The sequence below is a fragment of the Mesoplodon densirostris genome, chromosome 7 (assembly GCF_025265405.1).
Source record: "Mesoplodon densirostris isolate mMesDen1 chromosome 7, mMesDen1 primary haplotype, whole genome shotgun sequence".
NCBI classification, from domain to species: domain Eukaryota; kingdom Metazoa; phylum Chordata; class Mammalia; order Artiodactyla; family Ziphiidae; genus Mesoplodon; species Mesoplodon densirostris.
Genome location: NC_082667.1, coordinates 100616526 through 100644450, shown reverse-complemented (window position 1 = coordinate 100644450; position 27925 = coordinate 100616526).

Genomic DNA, 27925 nt, shown 5'->3' with positions numbered 1-27925 from the left:
TAAAACAAACATGTTGGTAAATGCCTATAAAAGAATGAGGGTTTATACTTTTATACACATTGTTTTTCTTCTTGTATATCTGTATTTTTAAAATAGTCTTCCATAAATTTCCAAATTTTCTTAAATATTCTTACAAATATTTAAAATACATTAATTTTAAAATACATTAATTTTATAATTAAAAAGTTGTTTTTTAAAATGGTCATGATGTTTTTGTTTTACCAAATATGTTTTTAGCTATTCTGTATATTCTTTCCTATCTTGATTGTCAGGGAGATCCACTGTATCTGTAAACAGGTGGAGATTATACTCTACAAAACATAACCCTCTTTGGTACCTCTAGGAATCTCTGCTGCCCACAGATCTAGGAGAACTTTAAATTATACAATCAGTCACTAAGAACTATAGATAGTGTGTAAACTGTTTTATCCACTAATGGTTTTCATTTGGCTCATGAGATTTACATTCTTGGCTACTCATTAACTTTAATAAGCAGGGAGCTATTTCACAGCTGTTATCCTAGAATTGATCAGTGTTGTTTCTTATTTCTCCTTGGAGAGATCCATAATTGCATGAGTGGATGAAACTGTCCCCAGAGTGCATGTCCATTGCTCCATATTGGTCATTGAAAATTGCAATAGATTTTCCAGAGAGTATGATGTCAAGGTGTTGTAGACCCATTTCCTCTGTCTCTACAATTCCATTCCTGAGGATAAAGAATTTTGCTTCTCAATTATTACCAACAGTACTAAAGTAACAACAAAAAGGGAAAGATAGACAAAAGTAAAGCCAAGAAGAGAAAAAAAAAGAGAGAAAATAAATTCAACCTGTAGTGTAAAGGTAAGGATCATGGGAACAGATAAGCAGAAGCCTGGATTCACCCTCATGAACACAACAAGAAAACCTGCTAAGCATTTTAATACCTTATTGATGGGAGTGAGGAACAGCAACCCAGCAGCCCAGTGGTTCAGACCAAGAACCCTCAAGGCAATAGCAAGAACGTGGTAGAAGTACTAAGACATGGCTGAGGCCAAGAGCATATCTGAGGAAGAGAAGGAATGGTTGTGGGAAAATGACCTCAGTTAGGCTCAGCTGAATATCAGAGGCAAACACTCAGAGCTAGGGGACAAGTTCTTGACATCAGCATGTGATTAGTTGGATTTGTCATTTTTTAAAAATTCAATTTATTTAAACTAAAAAAACCCCAAATAACAAAAATAGCTCTACAATTTATCCCCCCACCCCACCCCCCACCTACCACCACTGGCAACCACCAATCTGTTTTCTGTATCTATGATCTTAGTGGATTTTTTAATTTAAAATCATTAGATTCTACATATAAGACAGATCATACAGTATTTGTCTTTATCTGACTTCTTTCAGTTAGCATAATGTCTTCAAGAGCCATCCATATTGTTGCAAATGGCAATATTTCATTCTTTTTCATGGTTGAATAATATTCCATTATGTATAATTTATTTAACCACTCATCATCAGTAGGTGCTTAGGTCGTTTCCAGATTTGTCATTTGCTGGGCACTGGTGGGCTTGCCCTCAGAGAGCTTAGGGAAATGTGAAATTCCTGGTAGGCTCTTACACTGGCACACTGAGACCTGGTTCTTGGACTCTGAAAACTTGTTTGGAAAAAAGCTGACTCTGAAGGGGTGGGTGATTTGAGACAGAAATTTGGCTTCTATTGGTTGGAGTAAAATGAACTTAATTTCTTTATTTATTTTTCCTCCATGCTTAGCTCTAAGTTATTGAAATGTGCTTAGAGGAAAGAAATGATCCTTAGCAGGCTTGGGTCTCTGTGCTCCCCAGTGATTGAGCTTACCACCTCATCCCAGTCCCTTTGCAAGAGATGAATAACAGTGAAATAATTCAATGCTTACCAAGGCTGACTTGAAACAGAGACAAAGGACTAATAGATGAACTAAATTCAGTATTTGTTATGGACTGAATTGTGTTCCCCCAAATTCATATGTTGAAGTCTTTGTCCCCAGTACCTCAGAAAGGAACCATATTGGGAGATAAGGTTTTAAAGAGGTAATTAATTTAAAAAGAAGACTTTAGGGTGAACCCTAATATTATATGACTGGTGTCCTCAAAATAAGAGGACGTTTGGACACAGACATGTTTAGAAGGAAGACCCTGTGAAGACACTGGAAGAAGACAGTCAACTATGAACCAAGGAGAGGATCCTTAATAGAAACCAACCAGTCAACAACTTGATATTGTACTTCTAGACTACAGAACTGTAAGAAAATAAATTTCTGTTGTTGAAGTGACCCACTCTTTGGTACTTTGTTATGACAACTGTAACAGACTAGTACAGTGTTCCAAGGTTCTGAAGATATTGCATAAAGTCATACAGTAGATGGAAAAGGAGTGACAGGGAATTGTGGACAAGTCGCCTCATGGCAGCCACAAAGCATGATATAAGCCTGCAGTAATCCTTAACTACTGCCTCATAAGCCCAGCTGATGCTTAATTTTTATTGCAATCAGCAATGTAGAAATGTTTTTTAATTTTTCAGACTAAGTAAATGTATGAATCAGGACAAATATAGATCAAAGTCTGTTTGAAGATTGTTTTCAATTATAAAGCATGAGTTCTATGATATTATGGGGAAACAAAAAGGAGAAGAAAAGTAAGGGCTCTTATCTAAAATTCATTCAGGTGCCCTCATGTTTAAATGTCTAAATAAATTGTTACAGAATTGGGAAATTGTATATGAAAGGGTTTTCTAGATGCACCTGTGTTAAAACACAAGCACACACATATGGGGAAAGAAGTTTATAAGAACAAATATTTGTTTTCACTAAAGATAAGACATTTGTTGAAACTTAATCACCAAACACAATAAAAGTGAGCTTGAAGATGACAGATTTTTTTTTAATAGCAAAAAAGAAGCAGACACACAGATATATTTAGAAAACAAACTAGTGGTTACCGCTAGGAGAGGAAAGGGGACAGGGTCAATATAAGGGTAGGGGATAAAGAGATAAAAACTATTATGTATAAAATGAGCTACAAGGGAGGATGACAGATTTTTTTTAAATGGATGTATCTTAATCCCTATTTGTGTGACAGAACAATAACAGTGCATTCATGAGTCCTATAGAAATCTTTCAAACTTGGACTGACCTTTCAACTATGTATTTATCAATTTATTTAATCTTCTATTCATTCATTTAAACGTATTTATTAATGACGTACTTGTGCTCAGAACTGAAGATATGGCAATGAATATGACAAAACATGGTTCATCTGCGCAAATATCTTAGAATTTAGAGATACAGTGAGTCATCAAATAATCATAGGAATGCAATGGTGATGAATACCATGAAGGAGCAGTAAATGGTTCTCTAAATACAAAACAGCTGGTTCTAACTAACTCCAAATCTAGAATTATTTCCCAGATGCATTTGAAGAGGTAAGATGAAATGTCAAAAAATAAGGATGAAAGTTGAAAAAGAATAACCACACATTTGTGTTAGAAATATATCCTTTCACTACATTTAGTTTTGGGTTTATTATTTTATAGAACTTATTTTGTATCTACATGAAGAAATAGAATATTCTAGCTCAGTGGTCTTACAAATTGCTTATTCGCTACTATTTACACTGCCATCAAGCTCACATTAAATCAAGAGGAGTAATTTAAATTTTTCTTTCTTTTTTGTCTTCTAGGCACCCAATGCCATCCTTAAGATCTGTTAGAGCACCTTCATCAGAAGAGAAATAAGGAGTAGAATGAAAAATCCAACTGCTCTCAGCCCTTTCCAGACTCCATTTACTGTTCCCAGATCTGTTCCTCCTCATTGAGCTGTTGGTTTTATGGGGGCTGTGCAGTGTTTGTCCCTGGCTCAAGTGTATGGTTCAGGAAAAGTGAGCTGCTTCCTTAGAGTTAAAAGTTAATTTAGACTTTTTGAAAACTAAATTAATATCTTTTATGTGGAAATAATGAGTACTTTCCTACTCAGCTTATGAGTAGAAAGTCTAATGACTAGAAAGTCAGCTAGTAAATGCAGGAAGCTCTAAAATGGTGTAAGAGAAGTAAAGATGGGAGGGAGTAAGAAAGAAAGGAAGAGAAATAAAGATTTCAAAAATCAATAAAACTTCTATAAGCAAAAGCATTTTACTAGCTGACTTTACTGTGCCAAACTAAGCTCTAGCAAGAAAATCATAGTTACTATACAGCAGTGGAAATACTTTTGTTGTGCTGTGGCATCTGTGAAATAAATTTTATTAAAATTTGTTATTACAGTGCTACAATAAATAATAAGAAAATAATGAAAGGAAAAAATATCATTGATAAAGTCAAACATACAGTAAAAGTAGTGGATCAACCACTTATAAAACTAGTAAGAAGGTTAAAAGAAAAAATTAGTAAAGTTATTTATATCTACACTAAGGAGTTAAGTGATACACAAAATAAAATATGTAAAATTGAATGTCAAAAACATAAAATGTGGGCATAGGGAGTAAAAATGTAGGGTTGTTAGAATAAATTCAAACTTAAGAGATCATGAGCAGGGGATTAGCTCAAGATGGGAAAGTAGAAGTACGTGTGCTCACAATTTCTTATGATAACAGTGGAATCACAACTAACAGCTGAACAACCATCAACAAAGAAACACTGGAACCTACCAAAAAAGAAACCCTACATCTAAGGACAAAGGGGAAGCCATGGCCAGATGATATGGGGGGCACAATTTTGATAGAATCAAGTCCCATACCCACCAGGTGGTCGACCCAGAGAATGGAAAACAATTGTACCACAGAATTTCTCCCACTAGAGAGAAAGATCTGAGCCCCACATCAGGCTTCACAGCCTGGGGGTCCAGCAACAGGAGGAGGAGTCCCCAGAGGGTCTGGCTTTGAAAGCCAGCAGGATTTGATTGCAGAACTGGGGGAAAAAGGAACTCTACTATTGGAGGACACACACAGGGTCTTGTGCACACCAGGACCCTGGAAGAAAGAGCAATGATCCCATAGGAGACTGGGTCAGACCTGCCTGCTGGTGTTGGAGGGTCTTCTGCAGAGGTGAGGGTATGCTGTGGCTCACTGCAGGGACAAAGACTCTGGCAACAGAAGTTCTGGGAAGTACTCATTGGCATGAGCTCCCCTGGAGGCCACCATTAGCCCCACCAAACAGCCTGTAAGCTCCAGTAATGGGTCACTTCAGGCCCAACAATAAACAGGGAGGGAACACAGCCCCACCCATCAGCAGACAAGTGGATTAAATTTTTACTAAGCATGGCCCTCTCCACCAGAGGGAAAAGACACAGCTCTACCTACTGCCAGTCCCTCCTATCAGGCAGCTTGCACAGACCTTTTAGCTTTATCCACTAGAGGGCAGACAGTGGAAGCAAGAAGAACTACAATCCTACAGCCTGCAGAACGAAAACCACAATCAGAGAAAATTAGATGAAATGAAACAGCAGAGGATTATGTCACAGATGAAGGAAAAAGGAAAAAACCCAGAAAAACAAAAAACTGAACCTGAGATAGGCAACTTTCTGGGGAAAAAATCTCAGAACAATGATAAGGAAGATGATCCAGGATCTCGGAAATAGAATGGAGGCAAGGATTGAGAAGATGCAAGAAATGATTAAGAAAGACCTAGAAGAACTAAAGAACAAACAAATGGAGATGAACAACAAAATAAATGAAATGAAAAATACATTAGAAGGAATCAATAGCAGAATAACTGAGGCAGAAGAACGGATAAGTGACCTGGAAGACAGAAGGGTGGAATTCACTGCCACGGAACAGAATAAAGTAAAAAGAATGAAAAGAAATGAAGACAGCCTAAGAGACCTCTGGGACAACATTAAACACACCAATATTCACATGATAGGGGTTGCAGAAGGAGAAAAGGGAGAAAAAGGACCAGAGAAAAAATCTTTTAAATTTATTTGTTTTATTTATTTATTTTTGTCTGCATAGGATCTTCTTTGTGGTGTGCAGGCTCCTCACTGCTGTGGCTTCTCTTGTTGCAGAGCACAGGCTGTAGGCACGCAGACTTCAGTAGTTGTGGCTCATGGGCTCTAGAGCGTAGGCTCGGTAGTTGTGGTGCACGGGCTTAGTTGCTCCTCGGCATGTGGGATCTTCCCAGAGCAGGGATTGAACCCTTGTCCCCTGAATTGACAGGCGGATTCTTAACCACTGTGCCACCAGGGAAGCCCCCAGAGAAAATATGGGAAGAGATAAGAGTTGAAAACCTCCCTAACATGGGAAAGGAAACCCAAGTCCAGGAAGTACAGAGAGTCCCAGGCAGGATAAACCCATGGAGGAACATGCCAAGACACAGGAATCAAATTGGCAAAAATTAAAGGCAAAGAAAAAATATTAAAAGTAACAAGGAAAAAACAACAAATAACATACAAAGGAACTCCCATAAGGTTATCAGATGATTTCTCAGCAGAAACTCTTCAGGTAAGAAGAGAGTGGCAGGATATATTTAAAGTGATGAAAAGGAAGAACCTACAACCAAGAATTCTCTATCCAGCAAGGCACTAATTCTGATGTGATGGAGAAATCAATAGCTTTACAGACAGAAAAACCTAAGAGAATTCAGCACCAACAGACCTGCTTTGCAACAAATGCTGAAAGATCTCCTCTAGGTGGAAAAGAGACCAGCAACCTAAAACAACATTGTACCTATATAGACTGCTATGTCAAAATCTCATGGGAAGAGTAACCCCCAAAACTACAATAAATACACACTCAAAAAGAAAAAACAACCCAAACACAACACTAAAAATGGTCATCAAGCCACAAGAGAAGAGAACAAAAGAAGGGAAGAGAAAAAAAAAGACCTATAAAAAGAAACCCAAACCAATTAAGAAAATGGCATTAGGGCCTCCCTGGTGGCGCAAGTGGTTGAGAGTCCGCCTGCCGATGCAGGGGATACGGGTTCGTGCCCCGGTCTGGGAGGATCCCATATGCCACAGAGCGGCTGGGCCCGTGAGCCATGGCCGCTGGGCCTGCGCGTCCGGAGCCTGTGCTCCGCAACGGGGGAGGCCACAACAGTGAGAGGCCCGCATACTGCAAAAAAAAAAAAAAAAAAGAAAATGGCATTAGAAACACGCATATCAACAATTAACTTAAATGTAGATGAATTAAATGCTCCAACCAAAAGACATAGGCTAGCTGAATGGATACGATAACAAGACCTGTATATATGCTTTCTACAAGTGACCCACTTCAGACCTAGGGACACATAGAAACTGAAAGTGAAGGGATAAAAGAAGGTATTCCATGCAAATGGAAACCAAAAAAAGGTGGAGTAGCAATTCTCATATCAGACAAAATAGACTTTAAAATAGACTGTTAAAAGAGACAAAGAAGGACACTACATAATGATCAAGGGATCAATCCAAGAAGAAGATATAATAATGGTAAATATATACACACCCAACATATGAGCACCTCAATATATAAGGCAAACACTAACAGCCATAAAATGAGAAATCAACAGTAACACAATAATATTATGGGGTTTTAACACCCAACGTTCATCAATGGACAAATAATTCAGACAGAGAATCAACAAGGAAACACAGGCCATCCAAAAGCAGCAGAATACACATTCTTCTCAAGTTCACAGTGAACATTCTCCAGGTTTGGCCACATGTTGGGCCACAAAGAGAGTCTCAAATGCAAGAAAATTGAAATCATATCAAGCATCTTTTCCTATCACATCACTATGAGATTGGAAATAAACTACAAGAAAAAAAAACTGTAAAAAACACAAACATGTGGAGGCTAAATGATATGCTGCTAAACAACCAATGGATCACTGAAGAAATCAAAGAGGAAATGCAAAAATACCTAAAGACAAATGAAAATGAAAGCACAATGATCCAAACTCTGTGGGATACAGCAAAAGCAATTCTAAGAGGACATTTTATAGCAATACAATCTTACCTCAGGAAACAAGAAAAATCTCAAATAAACAACCTAACCTTACACCTAAAACAAGTAAAGAAGGAAGAACAACCAAAACTGAAAGTTAGTAGAAGGAAAGAAATCATAAAGATCAGAGCAGATAAATGAAATAGAGACAAAGAAAAAAATAGCAAAGATCAATGAAACTAAAAGCTGTTTCTTTGAAAACATAAACAAAATTGATAAACATTTAGCAAGACTCATCAAGAAAAAAAGGAAGAGGACTCAAATCAATAAAATTAGAAATGAAAAAGAGGAAGTTACAAAGGACACCACAGAAATACAAAAAATCCTAAGAGACTACTATAACCAAACTTATTGTATGAGGTCACCATCACCCTGATACCAAAACAAAAGATATCACAAAAAAGAATTTATAGGCCAATATTACTGATGAACTAGATGCAAAAATCCTCAAAAAAATACTAGCAAAATGAAGCCAACAATACATTTAAAAGATCATACACCATGATCAAGTGAGATTTATGCCAGGGATGCAAGGATTTTTCAATATCCACAAATTAATCAGTGTGATACACCACATCAACAAACTGAAGAATAAAAATAATATGATCATCTCAATAGATGCAGAAAAAGCTTTTGTCAAGATTCAACACAATTTATGAGAAAGCTCTCCAGAAAGTTGGCATAGAGGGAACAAACATCAATAATAAAGGGCATATATGTCAAACCTGTAGCTAACATCATATTCAGTGGTGAAAAACTAAAAGCATTTCCTCTAAGATCATAAACATGACAAGGATGTCCACTCTTGTTACCTTTATTCAATTTAGTTTTGGAAGTCCTAGCCATGTGAATAAGAGAAGAAAAAGAAATAAAAGGAATCCAGATAGGAAAAGAGAAGTTAAACTGTCACTCTTTGCAGACGACATGATACTATACACAGAAAATCCTAAAGATGCTACCAGAAAACTACTAGAGCTCATCAATGAATTTGGTAAATTTTCAGGTTACAAAACTAATACACAGCAATCTGTTGCCTTTCTATAAACTAACAATGAAAGATCAAAATGAGACATTCAGGAAACAATCTCATTTACCATCACATAAAAAATAATAAAATACATAGAAATAAACCTACCTAAAGAGAAAAAAGACCTTTACTATGAAAACTATAAGATGCTGTTGCAAGAAAATGAGGATGACACAAATGGATGAAAATATATACCATGTTCTTGGATTGGAAGAATCAATATTGTCAAAATAACTTTACTCCCCAAGGCAATCTACAGATTCAATGATCCCTATCAAATTACCAGTGGCATTCTTCACAGAACCAGAACCAAAAATCTTAAAATTTGTATGGAGACACAAAAGACCCACAATAGGCAAAGCAATCTTGAGAAAGAAAAATAAAGCTGGAGGAATCAGAGTTCTTGACATCAGATTATACTACAAAGGTATAGTCATCAAAACATTATGATACTGGCACAAAAATAAAAATATAGATCAATGGAACAGAATAGAAACCTCAGAAATAAACCCAGATACTTATGATAAATTAATCTATGACAAATAGACAAGACTATACAATGAAGGAAAAACAGTCTCTTCAACAAATTGTGCTGGGAAAACTGGACACTATATGTAAAAGAAATGAAATTAGAACATTCTTTAACACCATACAAAAAAATAAGCTCAAAATGGATTAAAAACCTAAATGTGAGACAGGACACTATAAAACTCTTAGAGGAGAACATAGGCAGACGCTGTCTGATATAAATCACAGTAATATATTTTCTGATCTGTCTTCCAGAGTAATGGAAATACAAACAAAAACAAACAAATGGGACTTAATTAAACTCAAAAGCTTTTGAACAGTAATAGAAACCATAAACAAAACAAAAAGGCACTCACAGAATGGGAGAAAATATTTACAAATGATGTGACCAACAAGGGATTAGTCTCTAAAACTTACTGACAGCTCATGTGGCTTAATATCATCTAAATAAACAACCTAATCAAAAAGTGGGCAGAACTAAATAGACATTTCTCCAAAGAAGATGTACAAATGACCATGAAGCACATGTAAAAATGGTCAACATCACTAAGTATTAGAGAAATGCAAATCAAAACTACAATGATATACCACCTCATACCAGTCAAAATGACTATCATCAAAAAATCCACACACAACAAATGCTGGAGAAGGTGTAGAGAGAAAGGAACCCTCCTACACTGTTGATGGGAATGTCAATTGGTACAGCCACTATAGAGAACAGTATGGAGTTTCCTTAAAGAACTAAAAATAGAGCTACCATATGATCCTGCAATCCCACTCCTGAGCATATATCTAGAGAAAAACATGGTCCAAAATGATACATGCACCCCAGTGTTCCTTGCAGCACACTTTACAACAGCCAAGATGTGGAAGCAACCTAAATGTCCATCAACAGAGGAATGGATAAAAATGTGGCACATATATACAATGGAATATTATTCAGCCATCAAAAATAATAAAATAATACATTTGCAGCAACATGGATGGACCTAGAGATTGTCATACTGAGTAAAGTAAGTCAGACAGAGAAAGAGAAATATCATATGATATCACTTATATGTGGAATCTAAAAAGAAATGATACAGATGAACTTATTTACAAAACAGAAACAGACTCATAGACTTAGAGAACAAACTTATGGCTACCAGGGGCGATGGGTGTGGGGAAGGGATAGTTAGGGAGTTTGGCATTGACATGTACACACTGCTATATTTCAAGTGGATAACCAACCAGGACCTAGTATATAGCATAGGGAACACTGCTCAATATTATGTAACAACCTAAATGGGAAAAGAATTTGAAAAAGAATAGATACATGTATATGCATAACTCAATAACATTGCTGAGCACCTGAAACTATCACAACATTGTTAATCAACTATACTCCAATGTAAAATAAAAAGTTTAAAAAAAGAGATCATGAGCTTAAAATAGTCACTACTAAATACAAGTTGTATTTATGTGTGTGTGTGTGTGTGTGTGTGTGTGTGTGTGTGTGTGTGTGTGTGTGTATATATATATATATATATATATATATATTCTTCATGGTGACAATGTCATGGTAACACAAGCCAAAAATCAATAATGGATATGCACACATACAGAGAAAAAGAAAGGTATCCAAACATAACACTAAAGACAGTCATTAAATGCCAAGGGAAGGGAGCAAAAGAAGAAAGAAACAAAAAAGGAACTACATAAACAACCAGAGACCAATGAACAAAATGGCAATAAATACATACCTATCAATAATTACTTTAAATGTAGGGAATTCCCTGGTAGTCCAGTTGTTAGGACTTTGTGCTCTCACTGCTGAGGGTCCAGGTTCAATCCCTGGTGAGGGAACTAATATCCCTCAAGCTGCACAGAATGACCAAAATATATATACTTTAAATGTAAATGGACTAAATGCTTTAATCAAAAGACATAGAGTGCTCCAAAGAAGACATACAGATGGCCAACAGGCACATGAATAGGTGCTCAATATCGCTCATTATAACAGAAATGCAAATCAAATCTACAATGAGGTACCACCTCACACCAGTCAGAATGGCCATCATTAAAATGTCTAAAAATAGTAAATCCTGCAGAGGGTGTGGAGAAAAAGGAACCCTCCTACACTGTTGGAATGTAAAATTGGTGCAGCCAGCTCTTATGGAGAACAGGATGGAATTTCCTCAAAAAACTAAAAGTAGAACTAAAGTATGATCCAACAATCCCAGTTCTGGGCATATATCTGGAGAAAACTCTAAGTCAAAATAGATACATGCACCCCCATGCAGCACTATTTACAATAGCCAAGACATGGAAGCAACCTAAATGTCCATCAACAGATGAATTGATAAAGGAAACATGGTATATATACAATGGAATATTACTCAGCTGTAAAAATGAATGGAATAATGTCATTTGCAGCAAGATGGATGAGCCTAGAGATTATATTAAGTGAAAGAGAAATACAGCATATGATACCACTTATATGTGGAATCTAAAAGCATAATACAAGAGAACTTATTAACAAAGCATAAATAAACTCAGAGACATAGCAAACAAATGTATGGGTACCAGAGGGACTAGTGGGGCAGTCAGGAGATAAATTAAGAGTTTGGGATTAAGATATATACATTGTTATATAAAATAAGTAAACAGCAAGGACCTACTGTATAGCACAGGGAACTCAATAGGTTATAACAACCTATAATGAAAAATAATCGGTTAGTCTGAATCTGTCATATCACACAAAATAGACTTTAAAACAGACTGCAAGAAGAGACAAAGAAGGAAATTACAAAATGATAAAAGAATCACTCCAACAAAAGAATGTAATAATTGTAAATATACATGCACCCAACATAAGAACACCTAAATACATAAATATTAAGAAACATAAAGGGAACATTGATGGTAATATAATAATTGGGGTCTTTAACATCCCACTTACATCAATGGACAGATTATCCAGACAGAAAATCAGTAAGGAAACATTGGCCTTAAATGACACAATATACCAGAGCGACTTAATAGATATATACAAAATATTCAATCCAAAAACAGCAGAATATAAGTTCTTTTCAAGGGCACATAGAACATTCTCTAGGATAGATCACATTCTAGACCAAAACTAAAGTCTCAATAAATTTAAGAAGACTCAATTATATCAAACATATTTTCTGATCACAATGCTATGAGACAATAAACCAGCTACAAGATAAATGCTGCAAAAACATAAACATTCAGAGTCTAAACAATATGCTACTAAATAATCAATGTGTCACTTAAATCAAAGAGAAAATCACAGAAACAAATGAAAATGGAAACACAGCAATTCAAAATCTATGAGACACAGGAAAGGTAGTACTTATTTTTTCTTTTAGGAAAAGCAATTCTTAGGAGGGAAGTTTATAGCAATACAGGCCTTTTATTTTCAATAAACAAGAAAAAATACAAATAAACTAATCTAACCTTACATGTAATGAAACTAGAAAAAGAACAAACAAAACCCAAAGCTACTAGAAGGAAGGGAATAAAAACAATCAGAGTGGAAATGAATGAAACAGAGACTAAAAACAATCAGTTAAACTAACAGCTGGTTTTTTGAAATGATAAACAAAATTGGTAAAACTGTAGTCAAACTCATCAAGATATAAAAGGAGAGTGCCCAAATAAACAAAATCAGAAATGAATGAGAAGTTATAAATGAGACAACAGAAATACAAAGGATCATAAGAGATTACTATGAATACCAATAAAATGGACAACCTAGAAGAGATGGATAAATTCCCAGTAATGTACAATTTCCCAAGACTGAATTGGGAATAAATAGAAAATATTAACAGACTGATAAGCAGTAAAGAAATTAAATCAGTAATTTAAAAACTCCCAACAAACAGAAGTCCAAGACAAGACAGCTTCACGGGTAAATTCTACCAAATATTTAAAGAAGAGTTAACACATATTCTTCTCAAACTACTCAAAAAAATTGAAGAGGGAGGAATGCTTCCAAACTCATTCTATGAGATCATCATTACACTGATATCAAAACCAAAGACACCACTAAAAAGGAAAATTACAGTCCAATATCACTGATGAACATAGATGCAAAAAAAATCAACAAAATATTAGCAAACCAAATTTAACAATACAATAAAAAAAGTCATAGACCATGATCAAGTGGGATTTATCCTGAGAATACAAGAATGATTCAATATCTGGAAATCAGTCAATGTGATACACCATATTAACAAATTGTAAAATCATATAATCATCTCAGTAGATGCAGAAAAAGCTTCAAAATTCAATATCCATTTATGATAAAAACTCTCAACAAGGTAGGTATAAACATACTTCAACATAATAAAGGTCACATATGACAAACCCACAGTCAATATCATACTCCATGGTGAAAAACTGAAAGCATTTCCTCTAAAATCAGGAACAAGACAAGGATGCCAACTCTTGCCACTTTCATTCAACATAGTATTGGAAGTCCTAGCCACAGCAATCAGTATTTGTCTGAAGTAAATAAAAACACTGATTTGAAGAGATATATGTACCCCTATGTTCCTTGCAGTATTATTTACAATAGCCAAGATATGGTAGCAAACTAAGTATTCATTTATAGATGAATAGAGAAGATTGTGTGTGTGTGTGTGTGTATATAATATGTAATGGAATATTTTATATATAATATATTATATATATAATGAAATATTATTCAACCTTAAAAACAAATGAAATCTTGCCCTTTGTGACAACATGGGTGGTATGTTGTTAAGTAAAATGAGTCAGACAAAGACAAATACCATATAATCTCACTTATATGTGGAATTTAAAAAACAGACAAACACAAAACAAAACAAAAACTGACTGATAATTTCAGAGAACAAATGGTTGATCACCAGACAGGAAGAGGGTGGTGGGCTGGACAAATAGGTGAAGGAGTTTAAGAGGTACAAACTTCCAGTTATAAAATAAATGAGCCACAAATTATGCAGCATAAGCAATATGGTCAACAATATTTTAAAAACTGCATGGGGACAGATGGTTACTAGAGCTATTGTGGTGATCACTTCATAATGTATGTAAATGTTGAATCACTATGCAGTTCACCTGAAGATAACATAATATTTTGCATCAACTATATTTCAATTAAAAAAAAGAATTTTTCATTCATATGCAACTTAAGTATCAGGAGAAGCTTAAGCTGTAAAAAGCCGATATTTTTCTCATTTTTTAGAGCACTAGTATCCTTTATCAATATAAATATCTGACACCTATCTATTGAGAAAATAAGCAAGCAAAAGAGAGCAGAAGTTAAATATGATATTTCCATTTCATAATCAGTTTGTAATTTTAACAGTGATTAAGTATAGAAAATAAGACTTCTAGTTTTTTTTTAATTCTCTAAAGTCTGGTACTGGATCCTATCTAAATAGTTACCATGTGGCCTATAAGAGGGACTGATAAATAATTTACACTTCATGGGGGAAAATGAGGAAATATTTAGCCTTTAGCTTTCAGTAGACTGGAGATGTATTTTTACATTGATTAACCTTTAGTCAACATTAAATTAGAAAATTAGATGTACATTTTTAGAAAACAAAAGAAAATCAATACAAGATACCAAGAATTTAAATGTGTGAAATTCAAGCAAAACTGTATTTTTATGCTGAAAATTTAGCCAAATGTCAATTAAATAAAGTAATTATTTTATATGAATTGAATAAACTTATAGTTTATTCAATATTCAGCACTGTTCAAAATGCCAAGTATTAAAAATTACTGTTGTAATCTTGGTTTTGCTCCAAAAGAAGACAATTAAACAAGAGTGATGAAGTTTAGAAATAGAATATTTTGAGGACCAATGATTATATAATAAAATTAATAAGTGAAGCGGAATAAAATATATCCTGGACTGGAACTCAAGAATAGAAGGATCTAGACAGTAGTAGAGAGCCTGAACCAAGATGGCGGAGTAGAAGAATGTGCTCTCACTCCCTCTTGTGAGAATACCAGAATCACAACTAGCTGCTGGACAATCATCGACAGACAGACACTGGAACTCACCAAAAAAATACCCCACATTCAAAGACAGTGGAGAAGCCACAATGAGACAGTAGGAAGGGTGCAATCACAGTAAAATCAAATCACATAACTGCTGGGTGGGGGACTCAGACAGACTGGAGAAGACTTATACACAGAAGTCCACCCACTGGAGTGAAGGTTCTGAGCCCCAGGTCATGCTTCCTAAACTGGGGTCGGTAACGGGAAGAGGAATTCATAGAGAATCAGACTTTGAAGGCTAGTGGAATTTGATTGCAGGACTCTGACAGGACTGGGGGAAACAGAGACTCCACTCTTGGAGAGCACACACAAAGTAGTGTGTGCACTGGGACCCAGGGGATGAGCAGTGACCCCAGGGGAGACTGAACCAGACCTGCCTCCTTGTGTTGGAGGGTCTCCTGCAGAGGAGGGGGTGGATGTGGCTCACCGTGGGGAAAAGGACACTGGCAGCAGAAGTTCTGGGAAGTACTCCTTGGTGTGAGCCCTCCCAGAGTCTGCCATTAGCCTCACCAAAGAGCCCAGGTAGGCTCCAGTGTTGCATTGCCTCAGGCCAAACAACCAACAGGGAGGGAACCCAGACCCACCCATCAGCAGTCAAGAGGATTAAAGTTTTACTGAGCTCAGCCCACCAGAGCAACAGTCAGCTGTGCCCACCACCAGTCCCTCCCATCAGGAAAATTGCACAAGCCTCTTAGATAGCCTTATCCACCAGAGAGCAGACAGCAGAAGTAAGAAGAACTACAGTCCTGCAGCCTGTGGAACAAAAACCACATTTACAGATAGATAGACAAGATGAAAAGGCAGAGGACTATGTACAAGATGAAGGAACAAGATAAAACCCCAGAAAAACAACTAAATGAAGTAGACATAGGCAACCTTCCAGAAAAAGATTTCAGAATAATGATAATGAAGATGATCCAGGACCTCGGAAAAAGAATGGAGGCAAAGATCAAGAAGATGCAAGAAATGTTTAACAAAGACCTAGAAGAATTAAAGAACAAACAAACAGAAATGAACAATACAATAACTGAAATGGAAACCACACGAGAAGGAATCAATAACATAATAACTGAGAAAGAAGAACGAATAAGTGACCTGGAAGACAGAATAGTGGAATTCACTGCTGTGGAACAGACTAAAGAAAAAAGAATAAAAAGAAATGAAAACAGCCTAAGAGACCTCTAGGACAACATTAAACGCAACAACATTTGCATTATAGGGGTCCCAGAAGGAGAAGAGGGAGAGAAAAGACCAGAGAAAACATTTGAAGAGATTACAGTTGAAAATTTCCCTAACATGGGAAAGGAAATAGCCACCCAAGTCCACGACACACAGAGAGTCCCAAACAGGACAAACCTAAGGAGAAACACACCAAGACACATAGTAATCAAATTGGCAAAAATTAAAGACAAAGAAAAATTATTGAAAGCAGCAAGGGAAAAATGACAAATAATAGACAAGGGAACTCCCATAATGTTAACAGCTGATTTCTCAGCAGAAACTCTACAAGCAAGAAGGAGTGGAATGACATATTTAAAGTGATGAAAGAGAAGAACCTACAACCAAGATTACTCTACCCAGCAAGGATCTTATTCAGATTTGATGGAGAAATCGAAAGCTTTACAGACAAACAAAAGCTAAGAGATTCAGCACCACCAAACCACCTCTACAACAAATGCTAAAGGAACTTCTCTAAGTAGGCAACACAAGAGAACAAAAGGACCTAAAAAAACAAACCCAAAACAAGTAAGAAATGGTCATAGGAACATACATATTGATAATTACCTTAAACATGAATGGATTAAATGCTCCAAACAAAAGACACAGGCTTGCTGAATGGATACAAAAATAAAACCCATATATATGCTCTCTACAAGAGACCCACCTGATACCTAGGGACACATAGGGACTTAAAGTGAGGGGATGGAAAAAGATACTCCATGCAAATGGAAATCAAAAGAAAGCTGGAGTAGCAATACTCATATCAGATAAAATAGACTTTAAAATAAAGACTGGTAAAAGAGACAAGGAAGCACACTACATAATGATCAAGGGATCAATCTAAAAAGAATATATAACAATAGTAAATATATATCCACCCAACATAGGGGCACCTCAATACATAAGGCAACTGCTAACAGCTATAAAAGAGGAAATCAACAGTAACACAGTAATAGTGGTGGACTTCAACACTTCACTTACACCAATGGACAGATCATCCAAAATGAAAATAAATAAGGAAACAGAAGATTTAAATGACACAGTAGACCAGATAGATTTAATTGATATTTATAGGACATTCCATCCAAAAGCACGAGTTTACACTTTCTTCTTAAGTGTGCACAGGACATTCTACAGATTAGATCACATCTTAGGTCACAAATCAAGCCTCAGTAAATTTAAGAAAACTGAAATCATATCAAGTATCTTTTCTGACCACAGTGCTATGAGATTAGAAATGAATTACAGGGGAAAAAAAGTTAAAAAAAACCACACAAACACATGGAGGCTAAACAATACATTACTAAATAACCAAGAGATCACTGAGAAATCAAAGAGGAAATCAAAAAATACCTAGAGACAAATAACAAGGAAAACACGACAATCCAAAACCTATGGGATGCAGCAAAAGCAGTTCTAAGAGGGAAGTTTTATAGCTATACAAGCCTACCTCAAGAAACAAGGAAAATTTCAAATAAACAATCTAACCTTACACCTAAAGGAACTAGAGAAAGAAGAAGAAACAAAACCCAAAGTTAGCAGAAGGAAAGAAATCATAAAGATCAGAGCAGAAATAAATGAAATAGAAACAAAGAAAACAATAGCAAAGATCAATAAACCTAAATGATGGTTCTTTGAGAAGATAAACAAAATTGATAAACCATTAGCTAGACTCATCAGGAAAACAGTAAACTCAAAACAACAGACTCAAAACAATAAAATTAGAAATGAAAAAGAAGAAGTTATAACAGACACTGCAGAAATACAAAGCATCCTAAGAGACTACTACAAGCAACTCTATGCCAATAAAATGGAAAACCTGGAAGAAATGGACAAACTCTTAGAAAGGTATAACTTTGCAAGACTGAACCAGGAAGAAATAGAAAATATGAACAGACCAATCACAAGTAATGAAATTGAAACTGTGATTAAAAATCTTCCAACAAACAAAAGTCCAGGACCAGATGGCTTTACAGATTAATTCTATCACACATTTAAAGAAGAGCTAACACCCATCCTTCTCAAACTCTTTCAAAAAATTCTGGAGACAGGAACACTCCCAAACTCATTCTATGAAGGCACCATCTCCCTGATACCAAAACCAGACAAAGATACTACAAAAAAAGAAAATTACAGACCAATATCACTGATGAATATAGATACAAAAGTCTTCAACAAAATACTAGTAAACAGAATCGAACAACACATTAAAAGGATCATACACCATGATCAAGTGGGATTTATCCCAAGGATGCAAGGATTCTTCAAAATATGCAAACCAATCAATGTGATACACCATATTAAATAATTGAAGGAGAAAAACCATATGATCATGTCAATAGATGCAGAAAAACATTTTGACAAAATTCAACACCCATTTATGATAAAACTCTCCAGAAAGTGGGCATAGATGGAATTTCCCTCAACATAATAGAGGCCATATACAACAAACCCACAGCAAACATCATTCACAATGGCGAAGAACTGAAAGCATTTCCTCTAAGATCAGGAACAAGACAAGGATGTCCACTCTAACTACTATTATTCAACATAGTCTTGGAAGTACTAGCTATGGGAATCAGAGAACAAAAAGAAATAAAAGGAATACAAATTGGAAAAGAAGATGTAAAACTGTCACTGTTTGCAGATGTCATGATGCTATACATAGAGAATCCTAAAGATGCCACCAGAAAACTACTAGAGCTAATCAATGAATTTGGTAAAGTTGCAGGATAAAATATTAATGCACAGAAATCTCTGGCATTCCTATACACTAATGATGAAAAATCTGAAAGAGAAATTAAGAGATACTCCTATTTACCATTGCAATAAAAAGAATAAAATATCTAGGAATAAAAGTACCTAGGGAGACAAAAGACCTGTATGCAGAAAACTATAAGACACTGATGAAAGAAATTAAAGATGATACTAACAAATGGAGAGATATACCATGTTCTTGGATTGGAAGAATCAATATTGTGAAAATGACTATACTACCCAAAGCAATCTACAGATTTAATGCAATCCCTATCAAATTACAAATGGCATTTTTTATGGAACTAGAACAAAAAATCTTTCAATTTGTATGGAGACATAAAATACCCCAAATAGCCAAAGCAGTCTTGAGGGAATAAAACAGAGCTGGAGGAATCAGACTCTCTGACTTCAGACTATACTACAAAGCTACAGTAATCAAGACAATATGTTACTGGCACAAAAACAGAAACATTAATCAATGGAACAAGATAGAAAGCCCAGAGGTAAACCCACACACTTATGGTCAACTAATGTATGACAAAGGTGACAAGAATATACAATGGAGAAAAGACAGTCTCTTCAATAAGTGGTGCTGGGAAAACTGGACAGCTACATGTACAAGAATGAAATTAGAACACTCCCTAACACCATATACAAAAATAAACTCAAAATGGATTAGAGACCTAAGTGTAAGACCAGACACTATGAAAGTCTTAGAGGAAAACTTAGGAAGAACACTCTTTGACATCAATCACAACAAGATCTTTTTTGATCCACCTCCTAGAGTAATGGAAATAAAAACAAAAATAAACAAATGGGACCTAATGGAACTTCAAAGCTTTTGCACAGCAAGGGAAACCATAAACAATACGGAAATACAGTCCTCAGAATGGAAGAAAATATTTGCAAATGAATCAATGGACAAAGGATTAATCTCCAAAATGTATAAACAGCATATGCAGTTCAATATTAAGTAAACAAACAACCCAATCCAAAAATGGGCAGAAGACCTAAATAGACGTTTCTCCAAGAAGACAAACAGATGGCCAGGAAGCACATGAAAAGCTGCTCAACATCACTAATTATTAGAGAAATGCAAATCAAAACTACAATGAGGTATCACCTCACACCAGTTAGAATGGGCATCATCAGAAAATCTACAAACAACAAATGCTAGAGAGGGTGTGGAGAAAAGGGAACCCTCTTGCACTGTTGGTGGGAATGTAAATTGATACAGCCACTATAGAGAACAGTATGGAGGTTCCTTACATAGCTAAAAATAGAACTACCATATGACCCAGCAATCCCTCTACTGAACATATACCCTGAGAAAACCATAATTCTAAAAGATACATGTACCACAATGTGCACTGCAACACTATTTACAATAGCCAGGACATGGAAGCAATCTACGTGTCTATCGACATATGAATGGATAAAGAAGATGTGGCACATATATACAATGGAATATTACTCAGCCATAAAATGAAACAAAATTGAGTAATTTGTAATGAGGTGGATAGACTTAGTGCCTGTCATACAGAGTGAAGTAAGTCAGAAAGAGAAAAACAAATACCGTATGCTAACACATATATATGGAATCTAAAAAGAAAAAAAATGTTCTGATGAACCTAGGGGCAGGACAGGAATAAAGATACAGACGTAGAGAATGGACTTGAAGACATGGGGAAGAGGAAGGGTAATCTGGGACCATGTGATCTCTCACATGGCACTGACTCATACACACTACCAAATGTAAAATAGAAAGCTAGTGGGAAGAAGCCACGTAGCACAGCGAGATCAGCTCCATGCTTTGTGTCCAGCTAGAGGCATGGGAGAGGGACGGTGGGAAGGAGAAGCAAGAGGGAGGGGATATGGAGATATATGTATACATATAGCTGATTCACTTTGTTATATAGCAGAAACTAACACAACATTGTAAATCAATCATACTCCAATAAAGATGTTAAAAAATACGTATCTGATAAAGGACTTTTATTCTTTCTTTTGATAGGTTCTTTTTATTACCATAATAAAAGTTGAAGGGGGATTATTTTGAATGAATTACATTTATAAATTGATCTGTAATCTTACTCTCTTAGGTTGTTATTTTAGAACTGGTTAGGCATTGATTAACATTAAATTCACTGCTGAAGAACAACCCATCTCTATTCTCTGACTCCTATATCACTTTTGTTGCTTTCTCTAAGATTACTAAAATGGTTCTGCAATAGCAATTGCAAAAGTTATCAGTGCCCTGGTGAACGGTAACATGAAGAAATAAGAACCTAGTGGGGTATGCATAGCAAGTTTCTTCATTATCCACAGCTTTGGTCTCCTAATTTGTATGATTTTGGACCAGATAATCTCTAGATTCCTTTCTAATTTCTGATCTTATATTTTTGTTTTTTAAAAAGAGTACTTATAAATTGTGGTGTTTAGATTTATGTATCTTTGTTCCCAGACACCATTGAATGCTTGTTTAAAGCCCTTGAAGACAAGAAGGCCATGTGGGTATAGTGAGTGAAATCAGCCACACGGATGTAGATCTTGTAACTAACCACTTTTTCTGGGCTCTCCGTATTCACCCAGTGATCATATTTATGGGAACTCTGAGTTGCCTGAAAATTTCAAACTGTTTACCATCCTCATTTCTTAAATCTTTGTCTGATCTTTGCTTTGATGGAATCAACAACTCACTCCATTCACATTGCTAGTACCAAATTAATTCTTTTTAGTACACCCATCTTTATGCATGTATGTACATTAAGCCTGACGGTATTTATTTGCACGCAGAGTACAATGTTCAAATGTGTATGTATAAGCATGTCTGTTATACCTGTCCCCTTTTGATTGCTCTGTGTATAAAACCCAGCCTCCTCTATCGTTTTTCATGAGCACCTTTATTACAATGCAATCTGGAAACTCAGTTTTTAATAGACCACCTTGAACACAATGATCACTTGAAAAGCATTTCCTCCTCCTTCTCTGATAATGAAAACAGAAGCTCCGCTTAACCCTCACCTTAGCCATTGCTTTTAACTTGCCAATGCATGCAGCCTCTGCAAGAGCAGTTAACAAGTGATAGGATTGAATTAGGTGGCCTCTCCTTGATGGCAATTTGAATGAGTTGGGTAATAAACCAAAGGCAGAGAGAATCAGAAAGAGAATCTAGATGAATGAATAGTTTGGTAAACATAATTCACCAAAATGATAATGCCTGGTCTAAATAAATGAGTGCTTACTGCATTTCTATGCAATGAATATATTTTTAGTGGGGTCATTGCTTCTTTTTTTTTTTTTTTTTTTTTTTCTGTACGCGGGCCTCTCACTGTTGTGGCCTCTCCCGTTGCGGAGCACAGGCTCCGGATGCACAGGCTCAGCGGCCATGGCTCACGCGTCTAGCCGCTCCGCGGCATGTGGGATCCTCCCGGACTGGGGCACGAACCCGTGTCCCCTGCATCGGCAGGTGGACGACTCTCAACCACTGCGCCACCAGGGAAGCCCTAAAGGGCCTTTTAACTGCTATGACTCTACCTCTATAAACAATTACCCAAAACATCTTATTTTCTCTGGAGCACTAGAGCTTGAATTTGTCAACACATTACAAAATGCTGACTGAATATCAAACACCAACATATGCTCCTGTTTAAGCATAACATATGGAGAAATATAGCTGACTTCACTGCTATTTTTGATGATCAGTTACTCCGGTGAAAATAAATTCTGTCCACTCCTTTGAAAACTGACTGAAGTTACTTTAAGAAATGGTTCACTATTGCTTATGAATGAGTTTTAATTTGGAATTAGCATTCCATTCAGGATTAAGCGCTCACCTTAATAGAATGTGTGCTGAAGACAAAGAGCTTTTCTGAGATTATATTGAAGTGAACCAGAATGACCCACAGTCTTTTCCACCATTATTCTTGAAACCATTGTAGACAGCTTTAATTCTGAGAGCATTTTAAAATTTTTATTAGCCTCTTACTTTTTGATCTTTCTGGTCCTCAGTAACCCCCATTTAAGGCACCCTTTTTGGTTCATATTCTTGATATTATCATCCCCAAACCATATATCACCTCTAAAACATTGACTTCTCTGAATACCACTGCCCGTCCTTCAGTTTACCTAAATTTTTGGTCCCATTCCAGCAATTATTCACTCTCTCGGCCTCTTTTAATTTTGCCTTTTGTATTTGTTTTTAAATAGACTTTTAAATGTTAAAATACTTTAGATTTACAGAAAAATTGTGAGAAGAGTACAAAGAGTTCTCATATCCCCCACACCCGGTTTTCCCTAAATTCCTATATTAGTATAGTATATTCGTCACAATTAATGAACCGATATTGATATATTATTATTAACTACTGTCTATACTTTGTTCAGATTTCCTTAGTTTTTACCTAATTTGTTTTCTGCTTCAGGATTCCATACAGGGGTGTCTACTTAGGGTACTTTTGGCTGTGACAGTTTCTCAAACTTTCCTTGAAATTTTTGAGGAGTGCTGGTCTAATTTTTTTTTTTTTTTTTTTGTGGTATGCGGGCCTCTCACCGTTGTGGCTTCTCCTGTTGCGGAGCACAGGCTCTGGACGTGCAGGCTCAGCGGCCATGGCTCACGGGCCCAGCTGCTCCACGGCATGTGGGATCTTTCCAGACCGGGGCATGAACCCATGTCCCCTGCATCGGCAGGCAGACTCTCAACCACTGCGCCACCAGGGAAGCCCCGGTCTAATATTTTGTAGAAAGTAATTTGTTTGATGTTTTCTTAATGATTAAACTAAGGTTATGTTTTTTGTGGAGGAAGGCCACAGAGGTAAAGAACTATTCTCATCACATCATATCAATACATGTATATATGTAATATGTATATATTATTAACATGACATTGCTGTTGATGTCAACCTTGATCATCTACGTAAAGTAGTGTTTGTTAGTTTTCTCTAATGTAAAGTAACTTTTTCCCTTTTCCCATACTGCACTTTTTGGAAGCGTGTTAACTATGTCCAGCCCACACTTAAGGAGTAAGGAATTATACTCCATCTCCTTGAACACAGAGTATCTATATAAATTATTTGGAATTCTTTTGCACTGGAGATTCTCTTTTTCTTATTAGTTAATTAATCTATTTAATTATTTCTTTTAATTTATTCAATCAATCATTATAAACCCAGTATAAACCCAGGGATACTTATTTTATATTCATTTTATAATTCAAAGCTACATATTTATTTTGTTGGTGAAACTGTTCCAGCTTTGGCTAAAGAAGATCTTTCAGTTGGCTTATGTGTCCCTTTGACATAATTCCCATTATTTTATTTTCTCTTTTAGTACTTTCTTACTTTCTAACACTACGAGATACTCAAGGCTCATCTTGTATATTTCTTGCCTAGTCCTAGAATTAACTATTCCTCCAAGGTGCCCTGGTTTCTTTTACTGGGGAATGGAAATCAGAAACCAAGATCTGGGAACCACCATAGAGACTTTTTATTTATTGATCTACCACTTTGTCACTATGATCAGCTTCTATTTTTTACTCCCATGTTCTAATTTCCACTCTTCAAATGACTATTTCACACTTTTTTCCTCCTCAAACTTTATAACCTTGATCCATCCCTTTCACTTTTACTTGATGATCTTGCCTCATTTATATTTTGTTGAGAAAATATATGTAAATGAAATCCCCCATATTTTCACTACCCAAGCTACCAATATATTTATCTTTACTCGGACTATTCCACCCCATCCAATACTGAGAACTGAAATGTCTGCATTCTGGAATCTTAAAGTATGAGGAAATGGTAAATTTATTGTTATTCTGTGTGAAAAAAATCAACATAATCTCCTTGTTTTCAATATTGTCCTCATCCTTATTTACAGCTATTTCTGTGTTTGGTTTCCTTGAGTCAGTTACCCCCCAGGTTCACTTTCTCTATGTAGTAAAATTCCATTTTCTTGCAGGATGGAGATGAAGCACCATTGATAGAAGGAAAAAAATTGGAGTTCCAACTGTTTCAGTCAATTTCAAACTATAATCTTAAGAGATACCTAGGAACACCACTTCCTAGGCCTTTCTACATTCTATGGTTTGCATAAATTCCTTTGGGTTCCATTCTTCCATTTTATCCCTGTTCCCCCATCCCAGTCTGCACCCTATCCCCAATCATTTAGGTTTTACTTTATTCATCCAAATCAGTTACTGTTAAAAATATGGTTTTCATACTCCAAAAAAATTATACCCACTGTTTTCTCCTATCCTTGGTCTGTAAGATTTATAGTTTTTATATTTATTTACTACCATTTTAGTGATACTTTGGGAAAGAAATGAAAAAAAACATACATGTTCAAACTGCCATCCTTTATCAAAAGTCTCAAAAGGCAGAGATTTCAAAAATCCTACCTTCTTAGATCAACTCTTTAATGTAATTACCTATTTCTTCCCCAACTTCCAGATTTTAACATCATTGCTAGATTAGAAGGACTAAAATTTAAAGTTAAAATAACTTTTGTCTTGGGAGCCAGACACTTTGATTTGGATCTTAGTCTATCTGTGTACAGTTATATAACATCAACATTAAAAGTTTAAGCTTAAAAAAAATGGAAATTCTTTTACAGTTCTGTAGGTGAGAAATTCAGTATCAACATGGTGGTAGGGTAACAATTCCAGAAGTTCTATGGGAGATTCCATTCTTGACCTCTTTTACCTTCATCATTCCTTGGCTGCATCATTCCAACCTCTGCCTGTCTTCACATGACCATCTCTCCTGTGTGTGACTTTCTCTGCCTCTCTCCTATAAGGACACTTGTGATCACTTCCTCTCAAAATCCTTAACTTAGTTGCATGTACAAAGACTTTTTTTCCCCAAATAAGGTAATATTTGCAAGTTCCAGGAATTAGGACTTGATATCTTTGGATAGCCATTATTCAACCTACTGCAGTAGGTGTGTCACTCAGGGCATTTGTTTTCAAGCAACGGGAATTGACCCTGGTTGTCTTAGAAGATCAGGAGTCTATTGCAGGATGACATTGGCGGCTCACAGCTGATGAAGACCTGAAGGTCAGCTTGGGCAATGATAAATAACAAAGAGGTGTGTGTCCAGAGGCCAAGGAGTAGGTACATTCTGCCCCAGGACAATGAGGACAATGTTACTGTGAATAAATTATAACCAACCTTTTTCCTTTGAGTTCCTTGATCAAGATAAAAAGTCGTTCTCCAGGGTGTCTGGTTAGCTGAGTCTAAGTCACGTTTCAAGTATCTGCTTCTCAAGGGCTGAAAGATTGGGCACATCCTGCCACAAATGAGTATTCCCAAATAGAAGAGCAGCTAGATGTTAAACAGTTAAAAAAGGAAAACATCCAGTATAGAGAATAACTATATTCCTCAATTAAAATATATGAAGAAACAGATACTAAAACCAGTAAGTGGGAAAATAGGATCAAATTGCAGGGCTGCTAGCTCCATAATTTATATTATTTTCACTCAGTGATGCTACCTTCTGCTACACCAAAATTCACATTATTTACAGAAGAATTTTGCATTAATAAAGTAATTAATTTTATATATTTTCCCTTATTCACAAGATAAAAAAATGTCAAAAACTTTAGGAACTAATTTGAATGAGAGTTAGGCTCTCCACATTTATGGGGTATAAAAACATTCAAACTTCATCCTTCAAGTGAATATTAAACAGAAATATTTCAAATCTAATTCTGAAAAATTCTATCTTTTAAATAATGCTGTCATTACTCAAAGCAATTTTGGAACTCCTATTTTAAAAATTAGCACTAAGCTCCCCATATTGCACTTTTATGTTTTAAGGACGAACCCATGCATGTTTAAATTATGTTATTTAGCCTACTCAAATATTTGTTCTAAATAAAATTCTGGGGAAAAAAGATGCTTTTAAGAAATGTTTTTCAGGGATTTCCCTGGTGGCACAGTTGTTAAGAATCCGCCTGCCAATGCAGGGGACACGTGTTCAATCCCTGGTCCGGGAAGATCCCACATGCCGCAGAGTAACTAAACCTGTGCACCACAACTACTGAGCCTGTGTTTTAGAGCCCGTGAGCTACAACTACTGAGCCCATGTGCCACAACTACTGAAGCCTGTGCATCCTAGAACCCACTTGTTGCAACTACTGAGCCTGAATACGGCAACTACTGAAGCTCACACACCTAGAGCCCATGCTCCACAACAAGAGAAGCCACCACAGTGAGAAGTCCGTGCACCACACCGAAGAGTAACCACCACTTGCCACAATTAGAGAAAGCCCTCATGCAGCAATTAAGACCCAGTGCAGCCAAAAAAAAAAAAAAGGAAAAGAAAGAAAGAAATGTTTTTGGGCATACATTTTAATCTGCAACAAACTGGTCAAAATTGCTCATTGCTACAGAAACCACTAAAT